Below are 12,271 nucleotides of genomic sequence, written 5' to 3' on the forward strand. Positions count from 1 at the left end.
GAGCTGCTTTACCTGTGCAGGGGGCAACGGGTTGCTTCAGTGCCTGTGAGGGGCTTGGCGCTCATTTCTGGCGCTCCTGGGGCTCCGAGGGTTTTCCCCCTGACTAGGAGTTCCACAGGGGCCTTGGCCCAGAAGGGGTCTTCAGGGTCCCAGGTCTGGTGACAGGACATGCCCACCAGCCACTTTACCTGTGGGTCTGAAGCAACGGGTCGCTTCAGAGCCTGAAAGATGTTTGGAGCTCACTTCTGGCCCTTCTAGGGCACGCGTAGCTTTTCACACTAGCCTGTTTTGTTATTTTAATCTTCTTTGACCTGTGCAAATATAAGGCAAGGATCACTCCGATATTTAAGTATGGCTTACATAAAAGTTAATTGTTATCATTAAATAATTTTTCTTCATAGCTATTTACTAAAATATTGTTTAAATTTTAGCTGCTGTATTTATTTCAAATTATCTTCTAATTTTCAAAGGTCAGAAAGATGTCAAGTTTTCCCAAAAAGTTTAGCCATTTTGGGTGCTGGATATGTGCTTTCCTCAAAAAGCCTTAAAATGAAAAGTGGTACCGCTGTTGGAGGGAAGTTGACACTGATGTTGGTATTTTATAACATTTATAGCGGACTGGAGGGATAGCACAGCAGTTAGGGCATTTGTCTTTCACAGCTGACCCGGGTTTGATTCCTCCATCCCTCTGGGAGAGCCCAGCAAGCTACTAAGAGTATCCAGCCCTCACAACAGGGCCTGGTAAGCTACCCGTGGCATGTTAGAAATTCAAAATGTCAAAAACAGTAACAACAAGTCTCACAATGGAGACGTTACTGGTGCCCACTTGAGCAAATCGATGAACAATGGGACAACAGTGCTACAGTGCTACGAAATCATTTGCCATAATTTTATTATATTTTACACTTTCTGTTATCTTTAAACTTATTTAAGTCTGCGCATTTTCCTATGATATGTGGTTCCTTCATTAATCCCTTTTTGTGATCTGTCACTGTCTGTAGCACTGTCATCCCATTGTTTGTCGATTTTCTCCAGCGGACACAAGTAATGTCTCCATTGTGAGACTTGTTACTGTTTTTGGAATCTTGAATACGTCAGGGGTAGCTTGCTAGTCTCTGCAGTGCAGGCAGGATACTCTCAGTGGCTTGCCAGGCTCTCTGAGAGGGACGGTGGAAACAAACCCGGGTTGGCTGTGTGCAAGGCAAACACCCTACCCTGTGCTATTGCTCCAGTAGCAAATCAAAAGAGATAATGAAACGGCTGGGAGTAGGAGATGGCAGAAAATAAAAGAAGGCTCCAGCCCCTCTCTATCGATCTTCCTAGAACAGCTTCTTCTGTCATAACACCTCTTGCAGAACACAGAGTTAGGAATGGCTCAAGTACCAGACAGATGGAGAGGTACAGGCAGGCTTCCGAAGCCCAGAGCATGGCAGAACACAGGTAGGGCTCAGATTCACAGGACAGTTCAGGTTCAGGAGGGGCTGGAACGCCCAGGCAGGACTCACATACATGAACTTGACCAAGTGCAGAGAAGAAGGGAAGCTTAGAACAAGGCGTCAGGGAAGCAGAACTTTGGCATACAGTTCAATAAGAGCACAGGGGTGCAATTTCAGACCAGAAAAGTGTATACAGGGTAGAGAATGATGTGTGGGTGTGACCTAACCATCAGACACTGGATAGAAGTCAATTTTGTGAGACAACACTGGAATATAATATACTGGATGGGCAGTTCCAGGGACAGGGAGTGACATCAATCACAGGTAAAAGTACGGCCTGGACATCCAAGAGGGACCTGAACCCATCGACTTAAAACTGTGACTTTTAATCCTCCTAGTTTTGTATTTGAATCATTCCTACAATTCTGAAGAACCCAACAGGGCAGGAAAATTCACTTTTGCACTAACATTTATATCTGTTCATCTGACTTGTTTCTTAAATTTATCCTCTTGTAGTTTACAAATGTGATAATAGAAAGATAAAGGCATATATTGCAAATCATTAACCTCACACCTAAAAAAAAGAAATTATTGAAGAAAGACTAGCTGTATATTACACTTGGCACTCCCTCTTTAGATTTTGAAAATCTTTGAAGTTTTGTTCCACTGTCTTTCAACATCAGATGCTTCTCTAGAGATTCTGAGAGCACGTTAATCTTTGTTTATGTGAAGATACTTTTTCTATAAGTATGATTTATTCTTATTTTTATGCCTTGAAAACTTTTTAAGAAATGCCTTTGCATTTATCAACAGATGCACATGACAGGTAATAGAGGAAAAGGTAAAGTAGGTGAGTCTTGAACTAAAGTAAAGACAATAAACATCTGTTAACGAACAGATTGCTATTGTTGCAAATTGCACCTTTGACCTACTGGAAATATCAGAAGAATCACAATAAAAAACCTGGGGAAATAAAAAAGTGGTCTTTTTTGTTCATGTACCCCAGTACAGGCTTGTTTTTCTGATTCTTAATTACTATTGGTGGCAAAGCTGGAAAATAGTGAAACAAGTTTAAAGGCAAGTTCTGAAGTTTGCAGGACAAGAAACACAAAGACAAGGGTGATTAATATGGTTTACTAGCAGCTGGAGTGTAGGGAATTGTCCACTGTGTTGGTAAAATGCTTACAGGGCAAAATGGGATGTGAGATAATATATTAAACCATGGCTACCAAAGTCAACCATCTCATCAACTAACACTGCCTGTGGTCTGCTGTAAATCATTCTGTTATCATACTTCAAATTGGAAGTTAACTTCATTAGGTAATAGCAAAACACTAAAATATTAAAACTGGACAAATAACTGGGCATGATTGTATTAATCAATATAAGTATGAGAGGATAGTGTTATTAAAAGGAATGAATGTACTAGACATTATTTAATGAGTGTTGGTAATTGCAAAGATGGAAGTTAGGGGTGTTGGGTCAAATCTGATTTGGTGTGTTTTTTGAAGTAACATGTAATACCAGTGACAGAATCTGTGAGCTTGAATATGAGCTGCAGAAAGCATATAGGCAACAAGAAATAATGGCAAAAGACCTCAAAATGGCTCTAGAGCGAATTAGAGTCCTAGGGGATGACCTCAAGAGAAACAACATAAGTATTATTGGAGTACCAGAAGCACAGGAAACCAATCCCAATGAAAATAACACAATTGAAGACATCATTGCTAAGAAATTCCCAGAGCTAGAGAATTCAGACATCCAGATCCAAGGTGTCCGAAGGGTGCCAGCTAAAAGGAACCCAAATAAAAAATCCCCAAGGCATATCATAGTCAGAATGATGGATGCCGTGGATAGAGACACAATACTGCAAGCAGCAGGATCAAAGAAAGAGATCATATACAAAGGAGCACCCCTTAGATTCACAGCAGACCTAACAGAAGAAACCTTCTAAGCCCGAAGACAATGGTGGGATATAGTGAAAAAACTTAATGAAATGAATGCCTCACTAAGAATACTCTACCCGGCTAAACTCTCAGTTAAATTTGAAGAAACCATACACTATTTCACGGAGAAGCAACAGCTCAGGAACTTCATAGACTCAAGCCCAAATTTAAAGAAGGACTCAAGGGGCTACTATAACACAAGGAAAAACCCTACAAGAACAATAACCCCTACAGAAAGATGGCACAAAATCCCATGACAATAATTTCTCTTAATGTTAACGATCTAAATGCACCAATCAAGAGGCACAGAGTGGCAAAATGGATTCAGAAACTAAACCCAACTTTCTGCTGCCTACAAGAAACACAACTGAATAGTCAGAACAAACACAGACTCAAAATCAAAGGATGGAAAACAATCCTGCAAGCAAACAGCTCCCTCAAAAAAGCTGGGGTAGCCATACTAGTATCCGACAACATAGACTTCAGGCAGAAAAAGATAAGAAGGGACAGCTAAGGTCATTTTCTATTCATCAAGGGATATGTACAAGAGAAGAAATCACACTATTAAACGTATACGCACCTAATGAAAGACTAGGTAAATACTTAAAAGAACCAGTAACAGAATTTAAGGAGGACATAACTAGCACCACGATAGTAGTTGGAAACTTCAACACTGCCTTATCACCTCTGGATAGATCGACAAGAACAACTCTCAGCAGGGAAACAATGGCTCTGAAGGAAGAAATGGAGGAGACAGGGCTAATAGACCTATACAGGGCTATACACCCGAAAAAGAAAGAATACATATTCTTTTTCAGCACACATGGAATATTTTCCAAAATAGACCAGGTTCTGGGTCACAAATTATACCTTAATAGAATCGGGAAGATAGAAATTGTATCAACTATCTTTTCAGACAATGATGCACTGAAGATGAAGTTAATCACACAGAGACGAGGAGAACCAAATCAAACACTTGGAAATTAAACAACTCACTATTGAACAATGAGTGGGTCACGAAGGAAATCAAGAAAGAAACCAAAAAATACCTTGAAACAAATGTGAATGAAGACACAAGCTACCAAAACCTATGGAACACAACTAAAGCTGTGTTAAGGGGAAAATTTATAGATCTGCGAGCTATCCTCAGAAAGGAAAAAAGCACCTATATAGATAGCTTGACTTCGCAGCTCAAGATCTTAGAAGAGGATGAACAAAAGGAACACAAACCATATGGAAGGAAAGAAATAATAAAACTTAGAGAAGAAATTAATGATATGAAAACCCAAAAAACAATCTGAAAGATCAATGAAACAAAGAGCTGGTTCTTTGAGAAAATAAATAAGATTGATAAACCGTTAGCAAGACTCAAAAAGAAAGAAAGAGAGAAAACCCTAATAAACTGAATCAGAAATGAAAAGGGGGACATCACAACAGAAACCAAGGAGATTCAAAAGATTATCAGAGACTACTTTGAAAGTCTGTATGCCACAAAACACGAGATGGATAGATTCCTTGATTCCTACAATCTCCCAAGACTGAACCAAGAAGACTTGGAATACCTTAATAGGCCCAAAATATCACGGAAATGGAAATTGTACCCAAATGTCTGCCCCCCCAAAAAAAACCCAGGTCCAGATGGATTCACTGGCGCATTCTTCCAAACATTTAAAGAAGACTTGTTACCAGTTTTGCTCAAGCTTTTCCAGGAAATTGAAAAGACAAAAACCCTCCTGAACAGTTTCTATGAGGCACATATCTCCCTAATACCAAAAGCAAACAAAGACACCACTGACAAAGAAAACTGTAGACAAATATTCCTGATGAACACCGATGCGAAGATCCTCAACAAAATACGAGCAAATAGAATCCAACAACTCATCAAAAAGATCATACACCATGACCAAGTGGGATTCATCCCTGTGATGCAAGTTTGGTCGAACATTCGTAAATCAATCAACATAATCCATCATATCAACAAAAGTAAAATAAAAACCATATGATCATATCAATAGATGCAGAGAAAGCATTGGCAGTGATCCAACATCCATTCATGATAAAAACTCTCACCAAAATGGGGTTTGGAGGAACTTTCCTCATGATACCCAAAGCCATCTACCACGAACGTATGGCAAACATTATTATCAATGGGGAAAAACTAAGGGCCTTTCCTCTAAGATAGGGGACAAGACAAGGATGCCCACTCTCACCACTTCTCTTTAATGTAGTACTGGAAATACTAGCAATAGCCATTAGGCAAGAAAAGATATTAAGGGGATTTATATAGGAAAGGAAGAAATCAAGCTCTCACTATTCACAACGATATGATACTATATCCAGAGAAGCCTAAAAGCTCTAATAAGAAACTCTTAGAAAAAACTGACCTGTACAGTCAAGTAGCAAGCTATGAAATCAATACCCAAAACTCCATGGCCTTCCTATATGCAAACAATGAGACAGAGGAAAGGGACATGAAGAAAGTAATCCCATTCACAATCGTGCCCTGGAAAATCAAATACCTTGGAATCAGCTTAATTAAAGAATGAAAGGACCTCTACAAAGAAAACTATAAAACGCTACTCCATGAAATAAAAGAGGAGATGAAGAAATGGAAACATATCCCCTGCTCATGGATAGGGAGAATCAACATTGTCAAAATTGCAATACTCCCCAAAGCATTATACAGATTTAACGTGATCCCTATAAGGATACCCATGACATTCTTCAAAGAAATGGATCAAGCAATCCTGAACCATATGGAACAATAAATGCCCACTGATAGCTAAAACAATTCTTGGGGAAAAAATGATGGGAGGCATCACCCTCCGCAACCTTAAGTTTACTACAAAGCAGTAACAATTAAAACAGCATGGTACTGGAACAAAGGCAGAGCTGCAGACAAATGGAACAGAGTGGAATATCCCTACATACAACCCCAAATGTATTATCATGTAATCTTTGATAAGGGGCAAGAAATGTGAAGTGGAGCAAGGTAAGTATCTTCAACAAATTGTGCTGGCATAACTGGAAAACCACATGCAAAAGAATGGACTTAGACCTTGACCTGACACCATGCATAAAAATCAGATCAAAATTGATTAAAGACCTCAAAATCAGACCACAATCCATAAGGTACCTCGAAGACAAGGTTGGTAAAACCCTTCACGATATTGAAGCTAAAGGTATCTTCAAAGATGACACAGAACTAAGCAATCAAGTGAAACAGAGATAAACAAATGGGACTATATTAAACTAAGAAGCTTCTGCTCCGCAAAAGACACAGTGACCAGAATACAAAGGCAATCTACAGAATGGGAAAGGATATTCACCCAATACCCATCCAATAAAAGATTCATATCAAGGGTATATAAAGTACTGATTGAACTCTATAAGAAGAAAACATCCAACTCCTTCATAAAATGAGCCGAACAAATGAACAGAAACTTTTCCAAGGAACAGATACGAGTTGCCAAAAGGCACATGAAAAAATGCTATGCATCACTAATCATCAGGGACAGGCAATCAAAACTACCAAGAGATACCACCTCACACCACAGAGACTGGCACACATCCAAAAGTACAAAAGCAACCTCTGTTGGATTGGATGTGGGGAGAAGGGGACCCTTCTACACTGCTGGTGGGAATGCCGAATGGTCCAGCCCCTTCGGAAAACAGTATGGATGATTCTCAAAAAATTAGACTTTGAGTTTCCATTTGATTCAGCAATACCATTTGTGGGAATATATCCTGACGAAACAAAAAAGTATAGTCTAAATTACATCTGCACTTATATGTTCATCACAGCACTGTTTACAATAGCCAGAATCTGGAAAAAAAACGAGTATCCAAGAACATATGACTGGTTATGAACTTTGCATGTAAGTGGATCAACATGAAAAGTATCATGCTGACCCTCTGCGCCTAAAGACTTTGATTCCAGAGATGTAACACATTCGGGCATCCAGCGCAGCATCCGATAGCGATGCACTGGGACACCGAACTGGGCTACAACTCTGTGCTGCCAGGGGTGGATGTTTTTCCTCCCCACCCTGTCTTCCTGCACGGAAAGCAGCGGTCTGGCGGCACCCACGTGGCAGGCCCCATCTTCTGTGACTCCAAACCCACAGGTATTCGGCTTTTACTTTTGGGGCTCCCAGGAACTCATGGGAAAGGGGCGTAACCGGCACGCCCTAGGCCCAGATAAATCCGGAGCCGCTGAGCGCGAATCGGACACTCTGCACCTAAAGACTTTGAATTCAGAGACTTCTTACAGCAATGCACTGGGACTGTGAGCTGGGCTATGTAATTTCTGGCAGAATTTTCCCTGGACTTTATACAGAAATCCAAAACCGCTCAGACGCAGCAGCGTCCGCGTGAGTTAACATTTATAATTGTCAGCAATGTGAAACAGTTCCATTTGAACAGGTCTGACTTGGGGGGGAAACTCCAAATAATAACAGTAAGTTTTTGTTGAAATATTGAAGGTTTTTAATGTAGCAGCAACCTCTCTGGACTGTGAACTAAGCAAAAGCCCCACGCTGGCCGACGCGGCGTGGCGTACACCATACTATGAGGCGCAGGAAGGGGGATGAGGGGGAAAAAGAAAAAAAAAGGGAAAAGGAAAAAGGAAAAAGAGAGAGAGAGAGAGAGAGAGAGAGAGAGAGAGTTATGTACTTGTAGTAGTGGGGCTAAATATCTCTTCATTTCCAGCAATGAAAAACTAATTATCAAATGTAGTAGGTCTGTCTCTCTTGGTTGGAAACTCCAACAACTATAGTGAGTTTTGTGTTGAATTATGGAATGTAATCAAGGTAAAGAAAAAATGAAGGGAAATTCATTAGTTATACAGGTAGGGGGTGGGGGTGGGGGGTATACTGGGGTTTCTGGTGGTGGAATATGGGCACTGGTGAAGGGATGGGTGTTTGAATATTGTATAACTGACATATAAACCTGAGAACTTTGTAACTTTCCACATGGTGATTCAATAAAAAGTTTAAAAAAAAAAAGAAGAAAAGTATCATGCTAAGTGAAATGAGTCAGAATGAGCAGGGCAGACATAGAAAGATTGCACTCATCTGTGGAATATAGAAAAACAGAGTAAGAGACTAATACCCAAGAACAGTAATATATAATACCAGGAGTTTGGCTCCATAGCTTGGAAGCTGGCTTCCCACGTTGGGGGAAAGTCATCCCAGATAGAGAGGGGAACACCAGGTAATATGTGATTGGAGATCCTGCGCGGCAAGGGAGATGCGTTCTGAAAGTAGACTAGAGACTGAACAGGATGACCACTCAATACCCCTATTTAAAACCACAACACCCAAAATCAAAGAGAGATATCTAATTGGAATGCCCAGACACAGAGGCGGGGTGGGGTTGGGGGGGATGGGACTGGGGCGGTTGGAAGGATACTGGGTTCATTGGTGGCGGAGAATGGACACTTGTGGAGGGATAGCCTCTTAAACATTGCATGAGGGAAAAACAAGCACAAAAATGTGTGAATCTGTAACTGTACCCTCACTGTGACTCACTCATTAAAAAGTAAATAAATTTTAAAAAATGAGAAAAAAGAAAAGAAAAAAATTAGAATTGATCTCTTTGTTGAATTATTTTAGTTCATACTTAAATTCATGATTAAATATGTTGAAGCACATGATTTGATGTTACTTCAAAAAGTTAAATTAGTAAATAACAGTGCATCAAAAGATTAAAAAACCGAATATGTGAAGCATTTTATATCTTTATTTTCCCACTGATTGTTTAAGTGTACCTTATTTCTATATGCGGTTTTGAGATAATCCAAATTTTTTATTCTTCCTCTGACTTATTTAACTTAAAATGACATCCTCTGCTTTAACACAGATTGAAGAAAACTGTTAGATTATTTTTCTTACATTATATTGTATTTGATTTTGTATGTATGGTCGCACAACACATCACATTACCATAAAGGGAAATATATATATATATATATATATATATATATATAATATATATATCCCTCTCGGAGAGCCTGGCAAGCTACCAAGAGTATCCTGCCCACATGGCAGAGCCTGGCAAACTCTCCATGGCATATTAGATATGCCAAAACCAGTAGCAATGTTCCCTGGCCCTCAAAGAGTCTTCAATCATTGGGAAAGATGAATAAGGAGAGGCCGCTAAAATCTCAGGTGTGGGGCATATGGAGACGTTACTGGCGCCCACTTGAATAAATCGAGTAAATCAATGAACAACGGGATGACAGTGATACAGTGATACAGTAATGTATTAAAACATTTCTTTATGCACCAATTCATTAGATATTTGGTTATTTGACAATCCTGAATATTGCACTATGTTTTGCAATTGACATAGAGCATATGTCTTTAAAAAAAATGAATTGTCTTGTGGGAGGATATTTGCCAAGAATTAGAAATTTGGGGTCATATGAAAACTATAAGTTCACATTTTTTAAAAAAATTATAAACTTTTTTTCATAGTGATTAAACTAGAAAACATTCCTACAAACAGTAGAAGTTTCCTTTTCACCACTTCCTCTGTCAACTTTAGTTCATTGCAATCTAACCATATAAATTGTTCTGACTGGTGTGATATGATATCATATTGTCAACTGGTATGGATTTTTCTGATTACAAGTGACAATGAACACTTTATATGTCTTTTTAGTCTAAATGGTGTGGGAAGGACTTCTAAAACCATGTTTAACAAGAGTGGTAATAGTGGACAACCTTGTCTTAGCCTGATACTACAGGAAAGACTTTAGTTTTTTATCATTAAGTGTGATATTAGCTGTGTGTATATGTATGTGGTATATGTCTTTGTTAAAGATATAATAAGGTGATCCAGATTGGAAAATATGTCAAACCATCACTATTTTGAGGTAAAGCGGTTCAATACTTAGCCCTAAAGACTCTCTACAAGTGAAAAAATTCTTGTAGGAGTAATAAACTTGTATAATAAGATGACAGACAAAAAAATCCACATGCAGAAATTCATGGCATTTCTTTACACAACAATGAAGTAGAAAAGAAAAAAATATTAAAAAATATTCTGCACATTTTATATATAAACAATTATGTAGAAGAGAATGTAATGTAAAAGCTACTATAATTATAGTGCAAAACTATTCAAATATCTAAGAATGCATTTAACAAAACAAATGAAAGGCATATGTAGCAAAAATTGTAAAACAATTCTGAAAGAAATAAAAAACGGAACACAAAGACACGTTTCTTGTTATTTTATATAAACTGAAAAAATAAACACTGTTAAAATGACTATCCTACCAAAGTGATCTGTCTATAATGTAACCTGATCCCTATAAAAATTCTCGCAGCACTTCAACAGCATATAACAAATACTTCTAAAATTTATATTGCACCATAAAATACTCAGAAGAGACAAGTAATCCTGAGAAAAAAATAATATGGGAGGTATAACATTTCAAAAATTTAAGACCTACCATATAGTCATAATGATCAATGCCTCATAGTAATATGACAAAAATAGACTCTCAGATCAATGCCTTAAAATTGAGACCCCTGAGAGACCCTGAAGTGTATGCGTAGTTATTTTAGGACAAAGGGTATAGTGCATGAAGCAGAATAAGGAGAGATTATTCTGTAAATGAAACAGAAAACTGGAGAGTCACATGCCCCTCAAAAAATTAAAAAATGAAATTTGGCTCCTACTGCACACCATATACAGAAGGGGTGAGAGGATTGGAGGTAATGTGAGGAGCTTGCATTTTGGTGCATGGTGTGATGCTGGAACATAGTATGCATAAAGCCCAATCATGAAGAGTATTATAATTTCAGTGCCTAAAAATTAAAAGAACAAAATATAAATGGAGAAAATACCTGCTTCTTACCTCTGTTGTAGAATACATGGAATAGGATATATATGTGTTGTAGAACACATATATAGGATCCTGTGAGTTCTTGATTCCACAGGAGAATTCAGTCTTAATAATGTGATTCATTACATGCCTTCTTAGCGCAGTAGGCAGCGCGTCAGTCTCATAATAATGTGATTCATTGACAAAGAAAATCAAACATAAATAAACGGGAGTACATCAAACTAAAATTGTTTTGCAGTGTAAAATAAATAGACCTATTAAGAAAAGACATTCTATTATTGGCAAAGAATATTCATACTTCAGTTATTATACAAAGATTTCCAAGATATATAGGTTACTCATGAATCTTTCTAACAAAAAATAGATAAAAAGAAAATTACCCCATCAAAAGTGGAGAGATAAATCTATATTACTTTGAAAAGTACATATCAATAGTACTGACATATTAAAAAATGTTCCCCACTCTTTTTCAGAGAAATAAAAATCAAATTGACAAAGAGAAGACACCTACAACAGCTATCATGTTCTGAATACAAAAATTCAGACACATCAAGGATGTGGTAAGAAAGGAACTCTCAATGCTGGTGGAAGTTTTTCTCAACACAGTCTCTCTCTGGAAAAATGGCCTAGAGACTTCTCAAAAAATTCAGATATAGTGTTTCCATATTATACTGCTGTATTTCTATTCTTTGGAATCTACTTTAAGAACTAAAAAACATTAATCTGAAAAGACAAATTGACACCTGTGTTCATTATAAAATTTGCAATAGTTAAGATCTGGATAAAGCTTAATTTCCTGAAAACAAATAGATGGAAAAAGATATTGTGATATACTATATAATGGAATAGTATACAGTTATGAGAATAGATGTAATGTTGATTTGCTGCAGCTTAAATGTAATTTAAAAAAGTCTTGCTAAGTGAAGTGATTCAGAAAGGAAAACAGAAATGCCTTATTATCTCAACCACATGCAGAGTATGAAAAAATTAATCAGGGGGTTATATAATTCCTCCTGTAAAAAAAGGGCTAT

The sequence above is a fragment of the Sorex araneus genome, chromosome 3, assembly GCF_027595985.1.
Source record: "Sorex araneus isolate mSorAra2 chromosome 3, mSorAra2.pri, whole genome shotgun sequence".
In the NCBI taxonomy this organism is placed as follows: Eukaryota; Metazoa; Chordata; class Mammalia; order Eulipotyphla; family Soricidae; genus Sorex; species Sorex araneus.